The 6,003-nt window shown below is 42.9% G+C and overlaps 1 long non-coding RNA gene across 1 annotated transcript in view; it reads right to left on the reverse strand.

The window, feature by feature from the left end:
* LOC102369150 overlaps positions 1-5,782 on the reverse strand; it is a 6,697-nt gene extending 915 nt beyond the window's left edge. The window contains exons 1-2 of the long non-coding RNA XR_324484.1: positions 5,718-5,782; positions 2,673-2,768 (exon numbers count right to left, since the gene is read on the reverse strand). This is a non-coding gene — a long non-coding RNA (uncharacterized LOC102369150). The remainder of the gene's footprint in view (positions 1-2,672; positions 2,769-5,717) is intronic.
* Between the last annotated feature and the right edge of the window lie 221 nt (positions 5,783-6,003).

A 6,003-nucleotide genomic window follows, 5' to 3' on the forward strand; every position in this document is an offset into this window, starting at 1 on the left:
GTGTTCTATAATACTGGGAACTTATACTACATTTATTTGTGTCTGTGGCAGAGCTGAATCCCAATGGAACATAAAGAAAGTTAGATGCCTCTGGCACAAGCAGGGCCCTCCTTCCAGGACTACTGACTTCGGCTATTTCTTGTTTTCTCTCTTTCTGGCCCCACAACTCTTTCTCCCTTGACTATCCAGTGGACTACATTCACAAGGTGTCCAGTTGCTAAGATTCCTCTTATGTGGCATGGGGAAATTACAATTCTGATTCCAAGCAGAGAGATACTGAGCAGACAGAGGTATCTTAGTAGGTTAACATTCTCTACTGGAGAGCCATACACCTCCTACATAACTGAGGATCTGCCTCCGAAGACATCAAAATGCTTCGCATTGAAATGAATGAGAGAGCTGTGTACTCTTGCAGGGCAAAGTAGTATTTGCTCCAGGAGTTCATGAGGTATATACTGGCTCCCTATAGAAAGTATGGAAGAAAACATCTACACAGACAAAACAGGCTGTCTCCTTGAGTTTGGCCATCTATTACAGGACCTTGCCAGCAGCTACATATTAGGGACTAAATTTCAGCTTTGCATGCCTAGGTGGCACTTACATGGATAGCTATGTAACTGCAACTTTTGACATTTACACATAGTTTGGATTCTGTTTTCACCTGCAATGGAATGGGATCAACCAGGTATATGCATGCAGGAAGTAAAATGGAAGTGGAAAAAAAATCTCCTACACGATAGCTCAATGGCTTTGTGGTTAGTGTACTTGTCCAGATAGAAAACCCTACCCAAGGAGGGGCTTGACCCTACCTAGGCTCCCTCACCCAAGGAGGTTTGACCCTACTTCTCCTACTTCCCAGCAAAGGGCTCTAACCATTAGGCATTATCCAGAGCAGTCTCTAATCCTCCTCTTCCAGTTTGTCCAGTAGGCAATCAGGAGGGGATATATGAGGGAACAGGAGGAAGTAAGCAAGCTGGAAGGAAGGTGACTTAGGAGGATGCTGTTCTGGGTTCTGTCACCTACTCCCAATGGGGCAGAAACTAATTTTCTGATGTTTATCCAATGACTATTAAACGCAAGGTGCAGAAAACCCATTATGGTCCCGAACATGTTAACTCTAGCATGAAGACATTCCCATAGATTTCACAGATTTCATAGACCTTAGGGCTGGAAGGGACCTCATGAGATTATCAGGTCCAGCCTCCTGCCCAAGGGGCAGGAAGTCAGCTGGGGTCAGATCACCCCAGTAAGATAAGCATCCAAGCATTTCTTAAAGGTATCCAGAGTAGGTGCTTGCACCACTTCTGGGGCGAGTCTATTACAGACACTGGAGACTCTGATGGTAAACAAGTTTTTCCTTGCATCCAGTCTAAAATGATCTTCCAGCAGTTTGTGACCATTAGAACTTGTCTTCCTTTGGAGTGCCCTGGTGAACAGATGTTCTCCCAGATCCTGATGCACACCCCTTATATATTTCTAGGCTTCCACCAAGTCCCTCCTGAGCCTTCACTTCTCCAGGCTGAAGAGTCCCATGTCCTTCAGCTTCTCCTCATGAGGCCTGTTCTCTTGCCCTCTAATCATGTGTGTGGCTGTCCTCTGGACTCTCTCAAGCTTCTCCACATCCTTTCTAAAGTGCAGAGCCCAAAACTGGATGCAGTACTCCAGCTGCAGCCTCACCAAGGCTGAGTACAGCGGGAGGACGACTTCTTGGGTCTTACTGGAGATGCATCGGTAGGTGCAAGCCAGAGTTTTATTCGCTTTGCTGGCTGTGGCATTGCACTGGTGGCTTATGTTCATCTTGTGTTCAGTCATGACCCTCAAGTCTCTTTCAGTCATGGTGCTAGTGAGTGTAACACTGCCAGGCCTATAAGTATGACCTAGGTTTTTTAGCCCAAGGTGGAGCACCTTGCATTTCTCCATGTTGAATGTCATCAGGTTTTGATCCACCCACCTTGCAAGCATGTTCAGGTTGGCCTGAATTGCCAGCCTATCATCTAGGGTGACCGCGCTTCCCCATAATTTGGTGTCATCTGCGAACTTAGCCAGTCTGCTTCCGACGCCCAAATCTAGATCATTTATGAATATATTAAAGACTACTGGTCCGAGTACTGAGCCCTGGGGGATGCCACTGGTCACCATGCACCAACACTGAAACAGATTTTAGATTTGCTTAAATTGTTATAGCTTGGGTCAATACATTACTAATTTAAGGTAAATTGATCTAAGCAAGAGTCAAACCAGATTAGATGCATCAGCATTGCAGGTCTGGCATTTATTTAGGCAAATTCATAATATATGGAAATAAAACTACAACTTTTTTTTAACTTAGCATGTGAGCAGAATCACAGAGCCTATAGCTCCTTAGTTTCTGATTTCTTGAGCTTATATATTATGATATTATATACAACTCAGTGATGCTGACCATTCTGGAGGTAAAACAATTAACTCACAGAAATATCAAACACTTGTTTGTTTGTAATTGGATTGCACTGGCGGAAAAGAGACTAAGATGACATCACTTGATGCTCAAGTCCAGTCCACACACACATACAAAAATTAAATGCAAGGGTGAGGGGGTGCTTCTAACTTCCTTGCTCTCTTAAATATTTTTAATTGTTTATAAACAACAGTGTGTTTTAATTAATAGCAAACTATTTTAAACTATTACTTACCTTTTTGAAGTCAAAGATGTGACAGTAAAGAGGAAGGACATTTCTTTCCTTTCACTGAGGTAGCAGCAGTTTTTGAAGGTGATTAACTGTTGTATGCTGTAATATTAAAAGGATTTTTAAAAGGCATTTTATTGGGAGGATTCCTGATTTAAAGAGGTGCTTCAGGAAGTAATCAGCTGTTTTACTGTCCCATTGAGATAGCTATTTCTCTGCCAGGGTAAGCTCAAATAATATCTATATCAGTATAAGCAATGTAATGGTATACCATCTCAGAACAAACTATGTGGAAAGTAGCATCTAATATTGCATAATCTACATAATAAAAATATATGTGATTCATAGAATGAGGTTACAGAGACAACGTTAATCTCAAGAAGAAACTTCCTAGGAGAAACAATCTGGAGGACTGTGTCATCATCACATTCTCTCTGACCATTCAAGGAGTCAGCTATGAAAAAGACTGAGGACAATAACACCTTCATTTACAATGTCACAGCCTATAAATATTAGATCAACTGCTTTAGAGCCTGCCTATTAGAGACAGCCTATTCTCATGCAATATTTTATCAGTTGAAGTGAATAGAAGTTCTTAAAATAACAAATCCCAATTAAAAACAAGAAGAAGCCTAGTGGTGGGGTATATTATGATGAAGTTTTCTTGAATTTGTTCCAGGCTTTATTAGAGACAGCCTGAATTTTTTAGCTTATGTGGGCCTATTTTTCCCAGGTTTCTTTGACTAAACGAGTTTAATTTCCAGTTTTCACATATGAATCAGAAGCCAGCTCTCCCTGCCTCAGAAAAGAATAATTGAAGAAGGCTATTTTGACTTTACGCGTTATCCAATACATGGCCTGAACAGTGGAGAATCTAGAAGTGGACAGGAAAGCCTGATACTCTCATTCCAAGTTCTGAGAGGAACTTAAACAGGGTACCGCATATAGTTAACACCCCACCTAATCCAGGTTAGCACCACTCAAAATCCCAAGAAATAGTTTAGTGTGGATCATTGTAAGCATATTTTAGCTCTAAATTTATATTTTGGTTGTTCTATGTAAGTTTCTACATGGAAAAGCCAGTTCAGGGACCAAAGAGTCTGACTTCCAGGCCCCTTGAAACTAATTTGGAGCTTATCTACTTGAGATGCCTTTCAGTAATGTGAGTTGCCACCTTTCCCTGCTCAGTTTGGTGTGTGCTAGGGCATTCTAGATCCAGGACTAACCTTGACTTGAACAAATGGGTATGGTTTTGTGTTAGAGAGTTAGTTTGATGACACAGAGATAAACATTGGTATGGGATATCTGTCAGAGCTAGAAGCAAAAGTATTTTGGAACATGTTCTTGAGACGAATGCACACATCTTTCCACTTAGGTTCATATTTCCATGCTTAATATATTTTGGATGGGCAGGATGCATCCTGTTGGACATCTAACTGCTACCAAACAGATTCTGTCATTAAATATATATTGTGGTACATATAAGCCCAAATTGAGAATTATCTATATTGCTTCCCTGATTTGTCTTTTATTTATATAATTAAATATATATAAGGAGTTTCCCTTCCTACATCAGAATTGTTACTCCTTCACTGTTAAATTTCTATCCTTAGGGATAAATATTCCTAATTATCCCAATTACTGTATATTTCACCTTCTCCAAATCCCATTATACATTTAATTTTTGGTGTCATTAAATGTGAAACATAAAGTATATATGATGGGCTTTTGTGGACAATTTAACATTGCTACTGCAATCTTAACATTAGCATTGCCTGACTTTTATTTAACTCTTGATCATTAAAAGTATGTTAACTTTGTTTCTCTTTTTGGAGACACTGAGCTTCAACACCAGATGCCTTTCTCCTTTAGTAGGATTTAAGGTAACAAAACAAAACATTTAAATTTGCACATGTTCTTCATAGGTATCTGTCTCTGTCTCATTAAGTATATTGGCCAGTCCACAGAGTCATGTTCCTTTTGTTCTTTAGGGAGACTTGAATACAGTAAGAAGCATCCTGATCAAAAATGTTAAAACAAATGGTTCAGTGAGTACGTGACAAAAAGGAGCCAACTCATGGCCCGGTCACAAGACCAGCCCACTCCTTTGTCCTTGGGCCAACCGCCCACCTCTTTCTTCTGCCACGCCTTGATATCCTATTGTTCAGATGTTAATAGGCAGGAGGCTGCCCTTCGCTCCACCCTGATGTCAAGAGCCAGATGTACACACTCCAACCACCCCTACACATGTCCCATACCTTGCAGATAACATGCTTCCAGCTTGAGGCCAGACCAAACTCAATGCACATTTAGGCCTCTTACTTACTGCCCCATTCTGGGCCACACGCATACCACCCCCCTTCTCACTGGGGCCCCTTTCACTCCCCCTGTTCTCACCAGGGCTCTCACATGCTATCTGTCATGGGTCTGTCTGATACCATGCTCTTGTGTCATACACACTCTGCCCTTGCTTCCTTTAAGCAACCCCAGAGGACCATCAGGTTTATCTCTTCTCACCTCAGCCAGGAGGCATGCAACCTTTTGGGCCTCTCCTGCGGCCTCATCTGAATGAACGCTGGGCATTTTGCAGAAAACTGGACCGACTTTGCCCCCTCGCCCTTCACTGAGCCACTACTCTGCCCCTACCTCTCTGGGGCCCCACTCTTTGCCCTCTCCCATGGCCACACTCCACCCTCTTATTTGGGCATGAGGTTGAACACCCCCATAGGCTCAGGTGTCATTCTACTTGATGTGCCTGTCCCACCACTCTTCCCTTTCCCTAAGGCTTAGGGTCAAACACCCCTGTAGGCTCAGGTGCCTTCCCTGGCATGCCTGGCCCAGAACTCTGGTTAATACACTCATCCTAAGGTGGGGGTAGGGGTTTAGGCACCCCAACCTACCTTACACCAGGATGGTCCTCGAACTTGGCATTTAAGTGGCCCTGACCCACCACAGACAAGACCACCAGGTCTGTCTATCCTGGCAGGGTACAGTTTCAGGTCTTGTCCAGGACCGGTGAGGCCTCCTCCTTCCCCATAGTCTCACCCTTACCTCTGAAATATTCCTGGAGAAGGAGCTCCACCAAACAACATTACTCCCAAGGCTGCCGAACTGAAACTGTTCTACTCTTATAACAGAGCTCTCCAAAATGGTTGCCCTTGTCAGACACCAGGCAGCTGGCTGCTCCAGCCCTTAAAGTGACAGAGCACTAAAGCTGCTCCATCACAGAGTACTTCTGTGTTCTGTAAATGCATGCATACTGACAGATCTATGTAACTGAGTTAAACTGGGAACTGGGAGCTTCTCATAGACCCATCAATGTAGTTTCTGTCAACTA

The sequence above is a fragment of the Alligator sinensis genome, unplaced genomic scaffold, assembly GCF_000455745.1.
Source record: "Alligator sinensis unplaced genomic scaffold, ASM45574v1 scaffold335_1, whole genome shotgun sequence".
In the NCBI taxonomy this organism is placed as follows: Eukaryota; Metazoa; Chordata; order Crocodylia; family Alligatoridae; genus Alligator; species Alligator sinensis.